We start from the raw sequence: 23,281 nt of genomic DNA, 5'->3' as shown, positions 1-23,281 counted from the left end.
ACACAATAAAAATCACAGCAACCAAAGGACAGAACTTTTCAATTCAATGGAAGTTATGTGTAATCCACAAATAATTATTGAGTCTGCATAATTTCCCGTAAAGAGTCTTTTAATTTTAAAAGAGAGAAAATGTCTTTTGCTAATTTGTGTCACCAACTCTTCCCTGCCCCAATCAAGAATCTTGGGATCAAAAAAGAGTAGAAAAGAGAACTGGAATGTTTCAGATGTCCAAGAATTTGTAGTCTTACCAAAAGCAATGAAACTGTCAACATGGTTCCTTATAAGTTTATTATGCATCTATGCACTGGCATGTGTTGCTCATTTGTTGGAAAAAGTTTTCTAATATTCATTTCAGGGTTCCTTTGCTTTAAACAGCTGGACAAGTCAAAGCTTCATGAGCTGAACTTGGACTTTTTATTGGTCATCAGGCCAATTACTTAATCAAGACTTTGTCTGCTCCTGCAACTGGTCACACAATTAGTGTTTAAAAATTTTCCAGACCATTTGTCTTTATATTTTCCTGTTCCCTTGGAAGTCTCAGAAACTTCTTTTAAGATTTCAAAATTGATGCTTAAGAATAAAGGATACAACAGAATATATGTGATTTTCTTTTTTGAGCACCAGCAGGGTTCACCTACTTTCCCCACTCTGTGAATTTCAGTCTTCCCCAGAGATAGCAGTGCTGGACAGCAGTCTTAATGAAGACAGTCAGCATCTATTAGCTTAAATATATCTCGCTCTAGGCAAAAGCAGCCAGTAGGGGACTGTTCTTCCAGCCAGTCTTCCTTTTCTGCCCACAGATATATTCATACTATTTTATCCCTACCTATTGCTTTTTGTCATCTAGGCTCCTTGCCTGGGTTAGATCTCCCTGTCCTAATACACTTAATGGATCAGGTCTTAGAGTTTCATTTGGCCAGTTCTGTTGGCTTCATGCTGTCCTGTTCCTCTATGTTGCTCCACTCCTGGCCTCACCTTTCTCCTGGGACATGTAGGCGTCTAGGGTGTCATTTTATCTTTCACTGATGTACTATGGATTGGAGGCTGGAGGAGAGGCACACTCTCAGGGCGTATTCTTGGTAAAACATGAACGCTAGGAGGATGGATCTCCTGGTAATTAAAAAAAAATCACTTTTGGTGGAGAGGGAGCAGAGTATAAATATGTTGTAATTGTTCAAAAATATTTATTGAATAAAATTTCCTGTTTGATTTTGGAGATAATGCACCTTACCTTTGTCTCTAACTCAGGTGGATATTTCAATCTATTCAGATAGGATGGGGAGTGTCATGGAAGTGGCTTTCAGGTGGGACAAGGAGTGAATCTTTCATTAGGCTTCCTAGAATCTTTTCCAATATATTTTAACTTCAGCCTGCTGATGATACATAAAATTTATGCCAAGATAGACACTTTTTGGATTAAGGCACCCAATCCCTGTTCCTAGGAATTCAGATATTATACTATGTTAGCAAACACTAAAAGCAAAACAAAAGAGAACATATGAGATGCTATAGGGATGGGTAGTAGAGGGATCTCATTTCTTCTAGGGGTCAAGAAGCCCTCCTGGGGAAGAAATTTCCAGAATGAGACTTGAAAAATGAATAGATATTAACCAAGGGACTCAAAGAAACCCTGTATTGCTGAATCATAGAGGTCAAGGGAGCATGTAGTTTGAGATGAGGCTGAAGAGGCAGACAAGGCCCAGGGAACATGGGATCTTAAAAGCCTTGTGCAGGAGTCTTATGCAGGCAACAGTTGAAAAATTTTCCACAGGGGTGTGACATGATTAGATTTGCATTTTTAAAGGCTGTAGTATAGAGGCAGATCAACATATTGATACTGTCAGTCATAAACATTTTAATGCCAGTTAATTCATAATCCTCTTCTGTTAACATATACATTGAATAATTAAGAGGTAGGAACTACTGGGGTATTGAGTGAAGACACAACAGATGGTGGTCTCTGGGGTGACAAGGAGCATTACAAGACATACGATACATGGAAAGAAGGAGACATAGAATGATGTATTTGGGAGGAAAGAGGGAAGGGAGGAAGGAAGACCAAACTAGGTGCTTTCACATACATGTGAAAACTGACTTAATTCTCACAATCCATTTTGCAAAAGAGAAAACAAATTCAGAGCAGTTGAGTGATTAAAAAAGGTGAATTTGCCCAAGATCACATAGCAAGTGGCAGAGGTGGAATTTTAATTTGGATTCTCCTACTGTATGGTCGACACTCTTTCTAACAGAAAGATGCTTTTCTAAATCATCTTGTCCTTAAGGGAGAAAATGTGCAAGAGTGAGTGGAGGTAAATTACATCCTAAAGTATAACCGGAAGGTAGAACTTACTTTTCATCATGATTCTGCCAGTGATTAACCCTCAACGAATGATAGATATGCAAAATCAAATGATTCCATTCCAGCAGGAGATCTACATGAGGTTTCTCTAGTGGGTGGATATTCAGATGATTTTCAAGGTAGTAAATGATTGACATTTCAATCTTCTCCCCTTCCAGGGATCTTTCTATATAATACTAACGTACACTGTGAGTTGTCGAACCACATCCAATGCTTTGTCATTTTTGAATTTATTTAAAAACTTGAATAGTTATTTATTATTTTATTCATTTTACAAATATCTATTGAGAGTCTAATAAGTTCCAAGCACTGTTCAAGGTGCTGGAAAAGAGCAGTGAACAAAACAGAAAATTTTCTTTGCTCTCATTTTTTTGGTGAATTTATATATTTTGATTTCTAACACCCTCTGTACCAAACAATAATACAATTCAAATTGACTCAAGCTTTCCACTTTAAAATTTTAAGGATCTGCATCCACCCTGCATTTCCCTTTCCTGTCCCTAATTTCAGTTCTAGAATGTTGAGATAGGTAAACAAGTACATGCCATCTATCGATACACTTGGGACTTTGAAGATTTTTGATTCTTCCTTCAAAGGCTTTATTATTCCAAAGAGAAGAGAAGCTCTATTTTTGATTAAGCACCCTATGGCCCTCAACAAATATTTACCCTCTGATTTCATTCTTGCCCTTCCTTACACAATGTTGTTCCCATACTCTTGTTCTCTTTAAGATTGGAGATATTTTCCTGTTCTATTATGTCTTTTTAATATGTGGTGGTGTGTTTGCATTATGGCATGGATGATGGGGAATCCAAGCCAAATCTTGGAATTTGATGAGACATCTCTTTTCTAAACCATGTGAGTTCATTTTTAGGAAGCTAATATAACAATCTCAAACATCTGCGTTTTAGATAAGAGGATAATTATTCTTAAAGGATACTTATAGCCAAAATACTTTGAGTGTTATCTTGTGATGGTTTCAAACATTTTGTGTCTTACCTAACTATTCACATTGTGACATTTGCCTCATTATTATCGATTACTCCATCAAATTCCTTTATTACATCCAGAAAGGAGTGTTCAGACATTGAGATAATCTTCAATTGACATATTTATTTATAGTACCTGACTCTGACTACCCAAACCATTTATTTTGGGGGATTGGATTATAGTTTTGCAGAACTAGAAGGCAGCACCCAGAAATGATCCCTTGCCTTGTATTCGTTGGTCAGTCAAGTTGGTGACACAATTATTCTTCCAAGTACTAGTAAATGAGGGGATCATAAAGTGAACTTAATGACTGGACTTCAGGCTGTAGGGAAAGTTCTAGATTGCTTGCTTCTATTGGTTGCCAGTTGCTGCATTGGTTGACGTCACAAATGGGCAGGGGAGCAAGAAAGGAAGATTACCAGAAAAAACAGTATTTTAGGAAAATGATACTTGCTTGCCCTCCACTTTTGCTGAAACATCGTGTTAATATCTTGTTGGATTGGAAATTGGGGCCAAATTCCTGATTACAGACTAAGAGAGGAAGTATCATTCAAGGCATTTAGAATGACATCTATGTGGAAAGCACGGTTTACAGACCGGGATATAGTGACCTAAGCTCCACGCGATAATCTTGGTGCATCTGCATTACAGTTTCATAAAGGGTAGGAAAAGGGTTTTTTCTTTGGACTTCATTTCCCAAATTGAGCACTCTCAGTATTTTTGTTTTGATTTCTTTATTTGCCTGTAGCAACACACTGGCCATCTATCTCTGAGAAAAGCATGTCCTTGTGCCCAGGTCTTTTTCCTGATGTTACAGGGTTCAATACATGTTATGTGGAGTTGAGATTTTTATTCCGGGGACCCATTGTTTTAAACATATTGTACAGAAGTTTATCTGCTTGTTTTATGCAGATTTATGTAGTTTACTAAAATTAATTTGCAGTGATCCCCTTCCACATACTGAGAAAGCAGGAGGGGAAAGGACGGCAACACTTTAGGGACAAAAATTTTTAGAGATGGTCAAGATTTATCCCCGTGAGGACCGACTATTGAACCTTTCGTTTTGTTAAGACTTGAGAGAGGGATGGGTGGCATTTAAAGCAAATTCAGCTTCCAGGCCACTCTTTGGTATCAAAATTCTTAAGATCTCATATAGAAAACTGTGGCTGAATTGATGGGCCTGTCAGGGCAAGGCCTTTCCACTCCCACTGCTCTTGAGGAGGCTGGACCTCAGAGATAATGCTGCTAGGAAGGGCATGGTGACTTTGTGGTCTAGCACCTGCCCAGAGGTGGGAAAGGATCTATGGTTGACATAGCTGTCCCAGAAATAGGATCCCCAGGAAAACTTCTGGGGGTCTACATCTAACTGATGAGCTTGGATTGTCTACCTTTGCCAACATGGTCAATGGCCAGTGAGAATCTCTCCAGCGAAAGTGAAGCTTTGTCAATGAAAGTCTCTTTAGGGATATTATTTAGGGCTCATTTTCATAGCAGTGGGTTATAAAAATTTGCTAAAATCCTGTTAACACAATAAGGATATTTGTGTGGTTCTTTACCTGGTCCTTGCATATTTATCTTCTTCAGTTTTGCAATTAGCAAAAGTCAGGCTTCTTAGTTTATTATTTTTTTAAAACAATGTAAGATTTTAAATTATATTGGAAAATTGGGCAAATCTTATTACTGTGACGTTCTATACACTTCTATTCATTCAAGTTTTCATGAATATTTCCATGTAGTATTATATTCATGGAATGTTGCCAGTTGTGTGTTCCCCTTTCTTGCCATTCATAGAAATATTTGAAATATGGGACAAGAGTTAGAGGCAAAACAATGCTACTGGGAATTTATGGGAATTTAATTATCATAAAAGCCATAAACCTAAGTGTGAGACTACAGAAATACTGAGACTTCCTGGATAAGGGCAGATTGAAAAACAATCCGTCTTTTGGCAGTTACTGATCCTATATATCCTTTTCTAGGTAGGCATGGAGAAACCTGGGGTACCCTTGTTTCTATATTTAGCTTGTCAGTTTACACAGGACTCCAGAACAGGTGGTAAATCTTGGAAAAGTTTGAGACATCTATCAGTCCCATGTTGGTTGAATTGGTTTCTCTCCTTTATGCATTGTTACTCCTGCTTCTCTTGTAGTTAGATCTGGCTTCTCTTGGAAACCATAGTTCATACAATGGCCGTGGCTTTTACTCTGCTGAAGCACTAAATCCTCTCGCAAGGGTTAGGGATCTTAATTACTGGAATGTCATTGTGGTCTTTTATTATTGTTTTATATTGGCTTATGTAATCTAGAATAAGTGAGGTAATCATTCTGAGGTGCTTGCCTCAAACAACTCCAAGAAAATTGTATTTTAAGAGGGATACACAAACAGGAGTGGACACACAGAAGAGTGATGAGGATGGACAGGGAACATGGCATCTTCTTTCGAGAACAGTCGAGGGAACAAGATCGTTTAGCCTAGAGAAGCAATTTGCTGCTCACTTCCATTTATTTGAATGGTTTTCACTGAGGGAAGATGTAAGACTTACTCTTGGGTAACTTCAGAGGACAAAATTATGACAAAGAGTTGACAGTTACAAAAATGTTGATTTGAATCCATGTAAAGAAGATATTTCTATGGTTTGAATTATCAAAGAATGCAAAAAATTGTCTTGAGAGAATGGCCTTAATTAGCAGACATCTTCACTAATGCAGAAGCTTGGAAGCTGGTTGACCACTTGCCAGATGGTTCTGAAGAAATTTGTATATCCACTTGAGGTTGGTCTAGATATCATCAAGGGTCCTTTCCAACTCTGAGATTGTGCGATGCCAGTAACTGAAACAAGGTACTTAGGGACCTGAAGTATTTATTTTGTGAATTCTTTTTTTAAAAAAAGACACTCAGTGCTCATGAATGCCTTAGATGTTCACCTGTCTGGAGCAAAACATTAGACAAAAGAATTTTACAAGTCTTCCTTGAAGAATATGATAGTCTTATCTATTTAAAGGTGATTCTTTTGGGCAATATTTGTAAAATAAAAGGTAAGTTTTCAGGCAGTACTTTTCACTCATGGTTATAAACAGCTTTCATTTTGTCTAATGATGCTAACTCATTCCTACAGAGTTGTTTGTCTTGCATTGTGGTCAGCATGATCATGAAATAAGCTCTTCCATCTTTAGAAACTTCACACTACAGATCCATCTGTTCCTTTTTACCTAAACCTCTGTGGTCCTATGGCTTCCAGCTGTACTCTCTATTGCTAATTCATTCCTAAGAGAGATTGGTTGGCCAAATAACTTTAATAGCCCTCTTGATCATTCTGTACACTATGTTAACTTCTTAGAATTATATGGTTTACTCTAATTCATATTTTTATTTTTTTCTGGTAGCCTTTCAAGCTAACTATATTTTCTTAATTTGCAGATAAATTAAGTATAATAACTTCTTATTTTTTGTAGGCATCTATATAGTTTTAAGTAATTAGTATCTCCCTGCATTCTTTATGAAACAAACTCCATTCTCCTTATGGTCCTCCAATGGAAAAATTAAAGACAAATATTTAGGCAGTTAGAAGACTCAATTTGCTTTGGTTTAGTTGTGACATTAAAAAGTGCACATACATGAAACAAAAGTTCCTTATAATTGAATTCTCCATCTCTGTGCAAACGACAATAGAGGAAACACAATGTTATCTACCCTCTCTACTTACTGGTTTGTGTGCAGTTATCATAGTACCTTTGGGGAATTTCACTTTTATCTCTTGATGTTTTACATTTCAACCATTTTTAATTTGGCTAGATGTGCACCACATTTATTTTGCATCGTTCTCAATGGCTTTATCAACAGGAAAACTCAGCAAATGCACATTTTATTGAATTTTTTGCATGATTATTTCTTCCCCTGCATTCTGTCTATTATCTTCCCTAGGAATTCCTATTAAGTGGATGAGGTCTAGACTTAGACATCATTGTAATTTCTCATATTTTCTATCTCTTTCTCTTTTAATGATACATTCTGGGAAACGTTTATGTATGTATAATAAGTACATATATGTGTGTTAATGCTTAGAATGACAGTAGAAGGATACACAGCAATACATTAACAGTAATTAACTTCTAAGTTATGGGAATGAGGATGGACTTTCAAGTTTTACTCTATATTCTCCCATTTTATCTGAAAGTGGAAAAATGCACCTGTGAATTATACGTAACAAATTAGAAATATTTAATATATATATATGCAAAAGAAACTAAGAAAAATCAAAATTACTGATTTTGTGTACTTAACATGACCATTTATTAGAGAGGTGAAGTCTAATACAATGTATTTCTAATGTATTTGCTTTAGATAGTTAAATGATATTTTGTTTGGTGCATAAGTGTTTATAAGGTATTTTCCTGGTATATTACATGCCCAGTGCTAAGAATGATGTCTAATGTATATTAGGTGCTCAATATATTTTTATTGAATAAATGGATATGTCCAGAAATTATCTATTTCTGAATCTTTTTTTTTAATTTTTATTTTTTTCGGATGTACATCATATTTCGAATTCTGTATACATTACATCATGTTCACCACCCGAACACTAATTATAGTGCATCCCCTCACATGTGACCCTAATCACCCCTTTTGCCCTCCCCTCTCCCCCCTTCCCCAAAGGTAACCACCAGTCCAATCTCCAATGCTATGTGTTTCTTTTTTGTCGTTTTTATCTTCTACTTATGAGTGAGATCATATGGTATTTGACTTTCTCCCTCTGACTCATTTCACTCAGCATAATACCCTCAAGGTCCATCCATGTTGTCACAAATGGCTGGATTTCGTCATTTCTAATGGCTGAGTAGTAGTCCATCGTGTATAAATACTACATTTTCTTTATCCATTCGTCCCTTGATGGGCACCTAGGTTGCTTCCAAGTCTTGGCTATTGTGTATAATGCTGCAATGAACATAGGGGTGCAAGTATCTTTATGCCTTTGTGTTTTCAGGTTCTTTGGATAAATACCCAGCAGTGGAATAGCTGGATCATATGGTAGATCTATCCTTAATTTCCTGAGGATACTCCAAACTGCTTTCCATAGTGGCTGCACTGTTTTGCACTGCCACCAGCAGTGAACAAGGGTTCCCTTCTCTCCACACCGTCTCCAACATTTGTTGTTTCCTGTCTTGTTAATTATCGCCATTGTGACCTGAGTGAGGTGATACCTCATTGTAGTTTTGATTTGCATTTCCCTGATAGCTAATGATGTTGAGTATCTTTTCATATGCCTGTTGGCCATCTGTATATCTTCTTTGGAGAAATCTCTGTTCAGATCTTTTGCCCATTTTCTAATTGGATTGTTGGTTTTTTTGTTGTTGAGCTGTATGAGTTCTTTGTATATTTTGGATATTAACCCCTTATCTGATATGTGGTTTGCGAATATCTTCTCCCACTTGTTAGGTTGTCTTTTCGTTTTGTTGATGGTTTCCTTTGCTGTGCAGAAACTTTTTAGTTTGATGTAGTCCCATTTGCTCATTTTTTCTTTGGTTTCCCTTGCCCGGTCAGACATGGGACTTGAAAATATGCTGCTCAGACCAATGTCATAGAGCATACTGCCTATGTTTTCTTCTCGAAGTCTCATGGTTTCAGGTCTTACATTCAAGTCTTTAATCCATTTTGAGTTGATTTTTGTGCATGGTGTAAGGGAATGGTCTACTTTCATTCTTTTGCATCTGGCTGTCCGGTTTTCCCAACACCATTAATTGAAGAGATTCTCCTTTCTCCATCATATGCTCTTGGCACCCTTGTCGAATATTAGCTGTCCATAAACGTGTGGGTTTACTTCTGGGCTCCCAATTTTGCTCCATTGATCTGTGTGTCTGTTTTTGTGCCAGTACCATGCTGTTTTGGTCACTATGGCTTTGTAGTATAATTTGAAATCGGGGAGTGTGATACCTCCAGCTTTGTTCTTTTTTCTCAGGAATCCTTTAGCTATTTGGGGTCTTTTGTGTTCCATATAAATTTTAGGATTCTTTATTCTATTTCTGTAAAAAATGTTGTTGGAACTTTGATAGGGATTGCGTTGAATCTATAGATTGCTTTAGGAAGTATGGACATTTTAACAATGTTAATTCTTCCAATCCAAGAGCATGGAATATCTTTCCATTTCTTTGTGTCTTCTTAGATTTTTTTCAACAATGTTTTATAGTTTTCGGTGTACAGATCTTTCACCTCTTTCATTAAGTTTATTCCTAGGTATTTTATTCTTATTTTTTTTTTTTAAAGATTTTATTTTTTTTCTTTTTCTCCCCAAAGCCCCCCGGTACATAGTTGTATATTCTTCGTTGTGGGTCTTTCTAGTTGTGGCATGTGGGACACTGCCTCAGTGTGGTTTGATGAGCAGTGCCATGTCCGCGCCCAGGATTTGAACACTGGGCCACCTGCAGCGGAGTGCACGAACTTAACCACTTGGGCATGGGGCCAGCCCCGGTATTTTATTATTTTTGTTGCAATTGTAAATGGGATTGTATTCTTAATTTCCCTTTCTGCTACTTCATTGTTAGTGTATAGAAACGCAACCGATTTTTGTACATTGATTTTGTATCCTGCAACTTGACTGTATTCTTTTATTATTTCTAGAAGTTTTTTAGTGGACTCTTTAGGGTTTTCTAGCTATAAAATCATGTCATCTGCAAAGAGTGACAGTTTCACTTCTTCTTTTGCAATGTGGATCCCTTTTATTTCTTTTTCTTGCCTGATTGCTCTGGCTAGGACTTCCAATACTATGTTAAATAAGAGCAGTGACAGTGGGCTTCCTTGTCTGGTTCCTGTTCTTAGAGGGATAGCTTTCAGTTTTTCTCCATTGAGAATGATATTTGCTGTGGGTTTGTCATATATGGCCTTTATTATGTTGAGGCATTTTCCTTCTATACCCATTTTATTTAGAGTTTTTATCATAAGTGAATGCTGTATCTTGTCAAATGCATTCTCTGCATCTATTGAGATGATCATGTGATTTTTATTCTTCATTTTGTTAATGTGGTGTATCACGTTGATTGATTTGTGGATGTTGAACCATCCTGCATCCCCGGAATGAAACCCACTTGATCATGATGTATGATCTTTTTAATGTATTGTTGTATTCGATTTGCTAGTATTTTGTTGAAGATTTTAGCATCGATGTTCATCAGGGATATTGGCCTGTAATTTTCTTTTTTTGTGTTATCCTTGTCTGGTTTTGGTATCAGGATAATGTTTGCTTCATAGAAGGAGTTAGGAAGCCTCCCCTCCTCTTCAATTTTTTTGCAAGAATTTGGGAAGGATAGGTATTAAGTCTTCTTTGAATGTTTGGTAGAATTCACCAGGGAAGCCATCTGGTCCTGGACTTTTATTTTTTGGGAGGTTTTTAATTGCTGTTTCGATCTCCTTACTGGTGATCAGTCTATTCAAATTTTCTACATCTTCTTGGTCCAGTTTTGGAAAGTTGTATGTTTCTAAGAATTTATCCATTTCTTCTAGATTATCCAATTTGTTGGCGTATAGCTTTTCATAGTATTCTCTTATTATCTTTTGTATTTCTGAGGTGTCCGTTGTAATCTCTCCTCTTTTGTTTCTGATTTTATTTATTTGAGGCTTCTCTCTTTTTTTCTTGGTGAGTCTAGCTAAGGGTTTGTCAATTTTGTTTATCTTTTCAAAGAACCAGCTCTTGGTTTCATTAAGTTTTTCTATCATTTTTTTAGTCTCTATTTCATTTATTTCTGCTCTGATTTTTATTATTTCCTTCCTTCTGCTGCTTTTGGGCTTTGTTTGTTGTTCTTTTTCCAGTACCTTTAGGTGCACTTTTAGATTGTCTATTTGGGATTTTTCTTCTTTGTTGAGGTAGGCCTGAATTGCTATAAACTTCCCTCGTAGAACTGCTTTTGCTGTATCCCACAGATTTTGGCATTTCGTGTTTTCATTTTCATTTGTCTCCAGGAATGTTTTTCTTTCTTTTTTGATTGCTTCATTGACCCAATCATTGTTCAGTAGCATTTTGTTCAATTTCCACATTTTTGTGGCTTTTCTGGTTTTCTTTCTGTAGTTGATTTCCAGTTTCATACCTTTGTGGTCAGAAAAGATGCATGGTATTATTTCAATCTTCTTAAATTTATTGAGACTTGTTTTGTGGCCTAATATGTGATCAATCCTGGAGAATGTTCCATGGGCATGTGAAAAGAATGTGTATTCTGTGGTTTTTGGATGGGATGTTCTGTATATATCTACTAAGTCCATCTGGTCTAACATGTCCTTTAAGAGGAGTGTTTCCTTATTGATCTTCTGTTTGGATGATCTATCCATTGGTGTAAGTGGAGTGTTAAAGTCCCCTACTATTATTGTGTTACTGTCTATTTCTCCTCTTACGTCTGTTAATAATTGCTTTATATATTTAGATGCTCCTATGTTGGGTGTGTAGATATTTACAAGTGTTATATTTTCTTGTTGGATTGTTCCCTTTATCATTATGTAGTGCCCGTCTTTGTCTCTTATTACAGTTTTTGATTTAAAGTCTATTTTGTCTGGTATAAGTATTGCTACCCCCTCTTTCTTTTCTTTGCCATTTGCGTGGAAGATATACTATTTCTAAATCTTAAAACACATTGAGTCTCTTGTGTATTCTCTTTTATTTGGAGATCTGTTTAGAAGATTTTATCCTAGGGGAAAAATATGGGGCTAGGTACTATGAGGGACATGGGTACAGTTGTTCAGTTGTATAAATTCTTTATATATTTTGGAAATTAACCTCTTGTCAGATATATGATTTGCAAATATTTTCTCCCAGTTGGCAGGTTGTCTTGTTCATGATTTCCTTTGCCTTCTTGAAGCTTTTCAGTCTGATGTAATACCATTTACTTAGTTTTTCTTTTGTTTCCCTTGCCTAGGTAGACATGGTATTTGAAAAGATGCTGCTAAGACCAGTGTCAAAGAGCATATGCCTGTATTTTCTTTTACGAGTTTAATGGTTTCAGGTCTTACATTCTTTAGTCCATTTTGAGTTAATTTTTGTGTATGATGTAAGATAATTGTCTACTTTCAATCTTTTGCACGTGGCTGTACAGTTTTCCCAACTCCATTTATTGAAGAGACTTTCCTTTCTCCAGTGTATGTTCTTGGCTCCTCTCTCAAAGATTAGCTGTCCATAGATGTGTGGTTTTATTTCTGGGCTTTCAATTCTATTCCATTGATCTGTGTATCTGTTCTTGCACCAGTGCCATGCTGTTTTGATTACTATAGCTTTGTAGTATATTTTAAAGTCAGGGATTGTGATGCCTCCAGCTTTGTTCTTTTTTCTCAGGATTGCTTTGGCTATTTGGGGTCTACATTTTCATTTTGCACTGTGAATAAGGTACCCAGCCCTGCTTGTGGGTACTCTTACATCTCTCCCCTTAGAACTTGCCCTGGAGGGCTGGTGGCAAAGTTTTAAATTGATCAGTATGGTCATTAATCTGCCTGAACTGTGTGCATCATAGCGGTACTCCAGGGATCTTTGTTTTTGTACAATTGATCTTTTTAATTGTTGAAATCACTGCAGTATGGATAGACTCCACTAACTTCAAGGAATTTTGCTAAGCAATGGCTTAAGGAAATGGTGATGTGTTTGTTAGTGATTTATGATTGCTCCCCTTTTTTGGGATGAGTTTGTCATGGTAATATAAACTCTAGTTAGGGAAAAGCCCACCACCATCCTGGTTTCAGGTGGCGAGACACAGATACTTTTTCTCTTGGATCTACTCTTGATATTGTTGATATCAAATGTGTCAGTGGGTCTAAATAGACTGTTTTGTGTCTCTTCATCTTTTCCCTGACCTCTAGACAACACATTGTCAGATTAGGGGTTGAGTTTCTTTCCTGTAGGAGGAGCTGAAACAGTTATTCAGAAGCTGGGTCAAAGAAATCCAAGGCATTTTGATTCCTCACTTTCTCTTCCAAATATGCTTTGTGGTTTCTGTTGTTATTCACCCAGGCTTCATCCTTTCTCTCTCTAAATTGGGGCATGTTAATGAGATTCAGCGCATTTCGCATTTCCCTTCACATATTTTTTGTAATACTACATTATACTCTTGAGAATGTCAATTTGGTTAAACTTGTGCTAGATATGGAAAACAAATCACTCAAAGGTTAAGATATGTGATTGGCATCATTCTTCAGTATCCCTGGTGGTTTTTCTTTTTATTCTTTCCCTTAAATTTTTCATGTTTTGATTGTCAATTTCTGTTAGGTGGTGTTATAAGCCTTAGTTTGTGACTATCTTTCTCGGAAGTCCTACCTTTCTCAAGTTATGTAAAACTCTATAAACCTTAAGCTAAATGGCCTTATAACATTCCATATATATACCTTATACCTTAGTATACTTAAGTAATCAATTATTGGACAGTAGTTTGCTGATAATTTTGACACTCCAATCAATGTTGTAATAAACATCTCGAGAAAATATATATATTTTTTGCTGCATTCCAGATTATTTTTCAGGATTAGTCCCCAAAATTGGAAATATACACATATTTATGATGCCCTTGGATTAATTTGCAAATTAGCTTACTATAAAGGTCATACCAATTTAGATTTCTACCAGAAACCTAAAATTTTCCTGTCTGATTAGCCTTGGGTATTACCACGTAATTGATGAAAAATGGTATCCTGTTTTTATTTGCCTTTCTTTGACTATTAGTTAGATAGAAAGTTTGTCCAAGTGCTTTTCAGCCCTCTGTATTTCCTCTTTCAGGCTTTTATTTTCAATGAAAAAAAAGTTATAATCTTCAGAACATAATAGATTTTAGAAAACATAATAAATTGTGATTTTTCACCATGAGTCTTTTATTTGTTGCGCAAATGGAAAACAAAAAAGTATCTTAATAGGGATGTCTTTTATGGTTATCTGCAACAGTTATAGCTTCCTAAATCTATTGAGGGCAAATGATTGAAGCTAGACAGCTGCCTAATGGAGAGATCTAACCAAAGATAGAAAAGAGAGCATGTGTAGCTTCATTTGTAACTTCATCAGCTCCTGTTACTGCCCGTATGTTTATTTAGAAGTTGTTTAAGAGTTTATATTTACCTGGAGGGGAGGAATTTACTTTTCATCAAAGGTTCATTTAGTAATTCATATTTTCCTTATGGTATACATACATTGTCAGTTGTAGTTCTTACCCAGTTTATCTTTTTTTAAGATGGAAATTTAATTAGGTGTGCATTTGTGATGAGATGTTTGACTTAGGAATATGTACAACCACACACATGTGATTTTTAATCAAAAGTGTAAAAGAAGAATTTAGAAACAGTAGTCTTAGTGCTAAGATTGAACGTTACTTATTTTTCAGTTGAGCAGAGAAAATTAAACTACTTATAGCTATGCTATTATTTGCCCCGGTGATTTAATCCTACAAATATTTTACAAAATAATATAAATAGAATCATATGTTGAGTGTGGGCAACTGGAACCATGTCACATTCTCTAAATAACCGTGAATTGATGGATAATAAGTCTTATATGTTTGTAATCTCGAAAAATGTAATTCAAATATACATTTTGTTTAAACCAAGAAACTCAAATCTTTTGGTAATATTAATTTTTTATTGAAACAGAGGAGTTCTTCTGCATAAAAGTGTATTTCAAAGCCGTAAATTGCCAGACAAATGTAAGTTGTAACCATTACAAATGTTTAATAAGAATTTCCAAAGAGAGAATGAGTATGACTCAGTAAAACAAGCCTGGGAAGGCATAGACTCAGAAGCTAGATGGATTTTTTGACAGGAATACTCTTTTACCTAGGATCTTATATACTATACCAAATTGGGGAGAGTTTTTTTGTGATGAATAATTACAAAACCTTGTGAAAATGTTGAGCTAATCAATGACTTTAAAAATTTCTATGCAAAAAATTATTATGTGATGGTGGGTACTTTTATTTACTGAACAAATGATTATTGAGCTTTTCTGGCTAGACATGGTTCTAGGTGCTTGGGATATATCAGTTAATGAAAACAAATACTCCTGTCATTGCCATGCTTGCATTCTGGTCAGGAGAGATAGAAAATGAGCAATTAATGTGATTGATAAGCTAGTTGTAATGCATAGTAGAATGTAAGTGCTATGGACAGAATTAAAATTAGAAGAGGTAAAGAGAATTAGGAGCCTGTGTCAGAGAGGGGAAGAAGTTTTCAGTATTAAATAGACCTCATTGAGAAGGTAAATTTTGAGTAGACTTTAAAGAGGTGAGGGGTTAGTCAAGGAGTTATCTGAGGAAAGAATATTGCAAGCAGAACAGACAGCTGGAAAAAAGACTAATGTGGGAGCATGCTAGAAACAGCCAGGAGGCCAGTGTCTGGAATGAAGTGATCAGAGGACAGTGAAGAAGCAGATAAATTCAGAGAGCTACTGGGGAAGGGGAGCAATTGCATAGGGCCTTATCAGCTACAATAAGGATTTTGGACTTTATTCTGAGTGAGATGGGGTACCAATGCAGAGTTCTGAACAGAAGAATGACTTGGGCTGACTTGCATTTTAAAAGGACACTTCTAGCTTCTGTGTTGAGATTACACTGTAGGGGATAAGGTTAAAAATCCAGGCAAGAAATGATAGAGGCTTAGACCAGAGTGAATGTGGTAATTAGTGGCCAGATTCTGAATATATTCTGAAGGCAGAACCAATGGGATTTGCCAGCTTGTAGCACAGGATGCGTGAGGGGTGGTTTCCAGGTTGTTAGTTCCTCGGACTCTACACTGCTAACTTTGTTCTTGGTGTTGAGACCTCCTGGCATCCTTTTTGGTTTGATGAGTTTGTCTCTGGTCATCCCAAATGAATATCTCTTGTCTGCTTGGTGCTGTTGCCCCTTCCCTCTATACTGCTCACCTGGTTTCACATGTCCAGCTCTACCATTGGAACACTTCTCTCAATCCAGCCCTCCATCATGCCCATTATTTGCCGTGGTTCCTGTTCATCTTTAAGCCATTTTGGCCTGAGATCCTTATCCTGGAATCTGTTACTAGCTGCTACCTATCGTACAAGTGCGTGCTATAGTTGCAATTATTATTAATTTATGAGTTAAGCCACAATGAAGGGAATGGGCCAAGAATTATTTAGGATTTTAAAAAAAGCAAGGGGATTTTGATTTTATAAATGCCTGGCTAAACAAAACCCTATCTTGGCATCACTTTAAGCTGAATAAATTGTCCCTGCAGAATAAATATATTCAAGAAGGTTTTCGATATTTATGACATCCTTTCTCTTATATAGGGACCAAAAATCCACTTGGCTATGGAAACAATGCAGAGTTTAAATTCTTTAAATTGAAAGCATTTTGAAATTCAATAGTTTTGTAATTTGGTTAGTAGATAATTGAGATACTTAAATACTTACAATTGAAATGAAATTAATAAACTATTTGTGAAATATAGCTCTTGTGTAATGATGTTTTGTCACATTGAGGGAGAAGTTGTGGGTTTGCTCCATTCACAAGATTTACTGGTACAATCTCGTCTGAACTCCATTTGACCTCATCTTACTTGAAATTGACTATATAGGAAAGCAGCAAAATACTTTCAAACAAACATCTCCTAAAATACATTTTAACCTTGGATCTGGAAATCTATAAAAGAATACTTTTTTTGCCCCCCAGCACATTGATAACACAGAGAGAATTCCTTACAGCTGAAAATTATGGTATTTAAAGGTTTCAAGATGTTTTTCCAGGTTTTGAGTTGGCAGCAAGCCAGTGACTGAATGGCTATATTTTAAAAGCCCATCTTGCCTCCACTTCCTTAGGTTTTCTAATTTTTCACATCAGCATGCTTCCAGGAAATATTTAATATGTTCTTTAAAGTTCATTCACTTTTCTGTTATTCTAGATACGAATTTCCCTTCAAAAAATAATTAAAAGTTGTAAAAAATCCCTGCAAATCCTAGAGAACCTGACCATCCTCCAATGGAAAAGCACAAACATTTTGGCTTAGTTCCTTATAAAACTTAAATAAACGTTTACATAAGAATCTTAGTATAGTATCATTATTTTCAGATCAACTTCTAAACTGGTTTGTAACAAACATATCTTTTTTTGCATGTGTGGCTTTCTAAGCAATCTTAGTGGTGTAAAGCATCTGTGTTACATGTAATTTAAATACCTTTGAATCCTCCTTCCATAAACCGTTGATTGACCACATAATGGGGGACTTCCAAACCCCATTCTTTGGGCCAGTGCTTCATGTCCTATTGTGTGAACTGAAATGTGGCATAGCCTCTCCAGTAGAGGATTTCACTGGGTAACCACAGGAAAGACTCAATGTAAAAGCTCTGAGAATTTTACCATGAAAGGAAGGGAGAGAGACTTGTAACATTTTACAAAAATGCTTTTTGTGTCTGAATAATGCTCTTCCAGCATCAATGATTTTTTATTTTACTGTCAGCCCTTGGAAAAGAAAAAAAGAAAACAATTTGATGTTTGTTTTTTAGATTGCCCAAGAATTTTAATGACTGTAAAAGAACTTGTCTCCTGTGGTCATTTGCAAATGAAATCTATTGTGGAGGGTATGTATATGAACCTGCCTGGGGATCATTTATATGAAAGTTAATAAAGTCTATTAACTGCCTTTATGGGCTTAAACAAGCAGAATCAAAGGCAACTGGAGAACATTTAAAAATGAGGGAAAATGGCATATTAAGAACAATAGAAATGACATCAGGTGCTTTGGAAATAGAGGTCACCTTAATATATGGAAAAGTTCAGGTATAAGATTAAGGGAATGTATATCCAAGAAAACCCAGTGCTTGTGTGTTGTGTTAGATTTAGTTTGTATTTACAGATAGTTGCCACACTCTCGTTTGGTTAACAACCTAAGGGGCTAGACTTGATGTCTCTTCCTTTGCTTAGGAAAGCTCTCTTTCCTCCTATATGCCAAGGCATGCCCTCTTTTAAACTTTGGCTTAATTTTTCCCTCTTCTCAAAACCTCGTCCAGTAGTTAACTTCTATACTAGCATGTGCTTCATTAATGTGGCCCAGCTCTGCATTTGTTGACTGGCCCTCTTCTGCAGTTGTTGCGTGTCTGTATAATTTAGCTCATAGACCAAATCCATTGGGGGCAGAAGGTATCACTTGTTTTTCTTGTTTCCTTTATATAACCCGGGACAATAATCTTCTCATAGTAGGAATGTTTAACTGTGGTGTTGACCATGTTAGATGATAAAACCAGGCATTTCTCAGTGGAGCACTATGGGTACTTTAGAGGACAGATCTTTGTTTTGTGGGACTTCTACCCCTGCACCCCTATATTACAAGATTTGTAACAACCTTGGCCCCAACACTAAATGCCAATAGTCCCTCAAGGCGTTTGACAACCCCTGATACCTCCTAGGGAGACATTGTTATTGCCCTGGTTGAGATTCAGTCCCTTCCATAATAGAACAATTCGGAATTATTTATTGGCTGCTTTATTTGTCCATCTCCTACACTAAAATGAAACTTCAAGAGCACAAGTATTATTTTTTTTCCATGTCCTCTATTGTATTTCCGGTGCTTAACACAATGCCTGGCACATAGTAGGATGCTCAATAACTTATAGAATAAATGTGTGCCTAGGCCATTCCACGCCTGAGTCTTTGTGAAATTTTTGGCAGCAGATAACTTTAGCAACTTTCTAAATAGTCTAATGGTCTGGGTTAAAACAGCATCCACTAGTTCCAAACAGAGATTAGTTTAGATATTGGCAGAATGTGGCTTTCATTAAATTTTACCACTAAACTTACTAGGAAATTTTGGAAAAGTCAAAAATTCTTTCTATACCTGGTTTCTCTTACTATGTAATACAATAATTAGTAACACTTGCCTTTTACCTGTGATAGTGACTGTTAGGCCAACAGCAATAATTTTTATCAAGATACCAGAAAAAGAAGCATTGTGTATGTAATAAAGAAAATCTTAAGTGGTCATTACCATTTAACAATGTTCAACATTGCCATCTTTTGCTTTTGAAACAATGGAAACATCCACCTTCAATGGTCTACCTGACTGAGTTCCTAGCTAGTTAAGGTTAGAGCTGACAGAGGAAAAGTTACAAGCAGAATGTCTCACCCTCGCCAACCACGTACAATGTTGGCGCTTATGAGTCTTGCACCTACGTCATATTTGGCCATATTGTTTTCTTTGAAACCAGTTTCTCAAATATCTAGAATCTATGCTGAGGAGTTAAATCAACATTATCCTTTTTGTCTTTATCACCTCTGTCACTTTGAAGCATAAAAATGTTCTGTTCCATAGGCACTTTTCAAAGATTTATCAGAATATAAATCTTTCTTTTGATTTTTCTGAAGCAGAACTCAAAAACTTGCCAAAGGATGGAATTCATTCAAGATGCATTGGTCTCTTTTTGAGAAGTAGTTTAATTTCCACCAGTTGTACAGATTCTAGGAGAGTAGCTATTTGAGTTTCCTGGTAGCTTGGCAGCGTTATTTTCAGCGTTTTATTGGGCTTACTATTTTGCTGAAGGCTTAACAGATTCATTTTCATATTCTTAATTAAGAACAAGTTTAATGATTGAAGATAATTATCTCCAGATTAGAAGGCCTTTTAAAAATTTATCAGCATTCCAAAATTTAACAAATAGCTCTCTGATAATCTAATTAAAATCGTACTTTTGCTGCCAGGCGACTTCAAGCCACATACGCATTCAACCTCTTGTATCAAACCATTATCCGTTTAAGCCATTTCTGACAATTCGGACTTGAAGTTCGCCTGTGTTAATAATATTTGTCTTGTTCCCTGGAGAATGATGATCTGCAGCAATAAGGTCAGCTGCCTTATTGATTTTTAAAGGGAGACAATGTTAGTTTTCTCTAGTTATTAAGGGGCTATTTCCGTCATCTTGAAGTAGAGTCCATAGGCTGTCTAATACACCTATGTGTGCAGAACAGACAAAATAGTTTCCAGCAGCAAATCAGAATCAGCTGCTTTGCATCATAATGAAAGGCCTTTCACTTTCCATTAGATTTGCACCTTAAATGGTAATTAAATTTAGGAACCATATTGTAAAGGAATTTGGTCTAGTTTAGAACTATGGAATTTTGATGGATAATTAAACACATACAGAAAACCCCACACTGTTCATGGGAGCTGTTTATATAAGCTGGGGGCAAAATCATTTTTCATAGTTCTGAAAATAATTTGGACTTCTTAAATGAGCCTGATTTACCCAAACATGTACCTTAACCTGTTAGTAACTAACTGTTGATTTAGAACTAACTTAAGTATTGAATTTGAACGATGGGATTTCTATGGCATCAAACAACCAGACAGGTCTTAATGATGGTCAAATGAAGCCTCCAGAAGCACAGTTTGTGCAATCCATGTTATTTGTTTTCATTTCTATTGCTCCCCAGGAAGTGTTTGTTAGTCTTTTCTTGCCCTTCATACTTTTCCAGGAGATTTGGTGGCAGCATTGAAAGTAGGTGAGATGTGAGACACACAGCGTAAGGCATGGCAGGAGTTTCAGACCCTGTCTGTGTAGATTTATGTGCTTCCAATTATCAATGTGTGGGAGTTTTGTCAAAAAAGCTGGGCTGGTGGTTCCTTTTGTTCTTCAGTGTCTATTGTGGTTTATGTTTTAAATCGGATGCAAATGTGATTTATAGTGCGTGGCATGATGCAGTTAGAGAAAATTGGACTTTGCAAGGCAATGCAAACTTGAGCGGAGAAGGGCTGTGCGTGAGCAACATGTTCTCCTGGGTGCTGAAGGAACAGTCCAGCGGGGCTTAGGGTGAGACTGGGGAGTAAACAACACGTGAAAAATCATTCTGCACAAAGAAGATGGCTTCCTTCCCAGTGGTCTGGGAGAGCAGAGCTAACCCTATCTCTTAAAAATGGTTAAGGAGCTATTAAGTAGCCTGCCCATGCTGTTGAGAAGAGAACATACACAATAGCCATGTTTTCCCTTTGGGCAGGACTGTATGCCCTGATTCTATCAGAGGTTAAGAAATTCATGTATCATCATTCCAGATAGCCACATGATTGCAATATTTCCATTAGCACTTTTTGACGCCAAGTTCCCAAGGACTTTTCAAGTTCTGACCAAGTGGCTATATTGTATGATTAACAAACGATGCAGCCTGAGCATCCTTAAAGAGCAGATTCAGGTGAAGTCAAGTTGGCCAACTCAAAGTTCCTACAGTTATTTAATGACATGAAATCTAATGTAAGCAAATCATTTTGCAGGCACTAAGCACTAAAGGGTCAAGATATCTGACAGTTGTGGATGGAGAAGGAAGGTGAGAGTAGAACAAGAAGTCACTCTGCTATGGGGGCAGGGATGTGGACCGGGGGAGTGTGTAGGGCAGAGGGCATGTCACTGAGTGAGGTACAGGAAGAACAAGTGCCCAAAGCAAATTCTTCTACTTCCAAACTTTGCCTCTGGTCCCCTCCTCCCCAGAGATTTTTCTCGGTTCTATCTTTTCCTTTTCTGTCTTTGGAGAGATGAGGCAGGGGAGGAGACAGACTTAGTGAGCTGATTCCACTGTGTCCCTGAGGCAAAGAAGTGCCTAGCCTGGGGACTTGGCTGGGTTTTAGGTTGTCTGTGCTAGCACCTGTGGTTAGCTCATTGGGCACCCTGCAGATGGATTGTCACACAGTGGAGTGCAGTGCAGAGGTTACTTGTCTATCTGGCTTCTGCATCTGGGTCTGCCACCTCAATTCTCTCATAACAAGCCCTGGTTAGTTTCAGGAGACTCAGTAAAGTTTTATATTCGAAGGTAGAGGGTGTGAGATGGGCAGTGGAGGTGAGAAATGTGTATATCTAGGGGGAAGTCCACAGGAAGAGAGCACAGAGCAATATACAGGATCTCACTGTATTAGGGTTCTCCAGGGAAACAAAACCAAATAGGATAGAAAAATATATATAAACGGAGATTTATTATGAGGAATTGACTCACGCAATTATGGAGGCTGAGAAGTCCCATGATCTGCCCTCTGCAAGCTGGAGCCCCGGGAAAACTGATGTATAATTCAGTCTGAGTCCAGAGGCCCAAGAGCCAGGGAAGCCAATGATGTCCAAGGCAGTCCAAGGGCAGGGGAAGATGAGATGTCCCAGCTCAACCAGTGAGGCAGGAAAAGGGACAAATTATTCCTTCCTCCACCTTCTGTTCTATTCAGGTCCTCAGCAGGTTGGATGATGCCCAAGGACATTGGGGAGGGCCATCTGCTTTATTTAGTCCACGGATTCAAGTGCTAATATCATCCAGAAACACCGAGAAGCATGTTTACTCTGGGCACACGTGGCCCACTAAAGCTGATACGTAAAATTAACCGCTGTACTCAGCATCTTAATGATTCTTTTGTTCCTGTATTTCCCCTCCTTTTTCTCCTCCTCTCTCACTTAGAATATAGATTAATCTCCTAAGACTATGCATGGCCATTTACCAACCATCTTTTGATATTTTATTGAATTGTATCTACCAAATAAATATTGAATTTATTGGTGACGTTGAATTGTTTCTACCAAATAAACATTCAGTTCTCTAAACAGTAAAGTTTTTTTCTTTAAGTTAAATTTTTTCTATCCACTTACCCTTATCAAAAGACAGTAGGTTTTCTTTTAACATACGTATCATACAGGACATATTCCAGATTAGTAAATATCTGGCTGTAACCATGAGTTAAATTCAACTCCTATAAAATTTACATTAAGCATATGATAAATGATAAAAATGACATAATAGTTGATTTCCTGATGGTGTTTTCTTGAAAATATTCTATAATTAAATACTAGTATGATGGAAAGGTGTGTGTTTGCTAAAGGAGAAAATAATAATAGGTTAGTCTTTTCCTGACTAATGATTATTGTAATGAGACTTTTCAATGATGACTTGTAATTTGTGACTTACTGACTACATGCTTTAGAACTAGTAATTAAAAAGCAATAGTCATTGTGGAAAGACACCA

At 36.8% G+C, this 23,281-nt stretch overlaps 1 long non-coding RNA gene across 1 annotated transcript in view; it reads right to left on the bottom strand.

The window, feature by feature from the left end:
• The window catches only part of LOC139046416 (uncharacterized), a 65,186-nt gene extending 42,731 nt beyond the window's left edge, over positions 1–22,455 (bottom strand). Inside the window, exon 1 of the long non-coding RNA XR_011506483.1 lies at positions 22,273–22,455. This is a non-coding gene — a long non-coding RNA (uncharacterized lncRNA). The remainder of the gene's footprint in view (positions 1–22,272) is intronic.
• Positions 22,456–23,281: the final 826 nt, after the last annotated feature.

This window comes from Equus asinus, chromosome 10 (assembly GCF_041296235.1).
Source record: "Equus asinus isolate D_3611 breed Donkey chromosome 10, EquAss-T2T_v2, whole genome shotgun sequence".
Taxonomy (NCBI): domain Eukaryota; kingdom Metazoa; phylum Chordata; class Mammalia; order Perissodactyla; family Equidae; genus Equus; species Equus asinus.
This window is presented reverse-complemented; position numbering and strand designations above follow the sequence as displayed.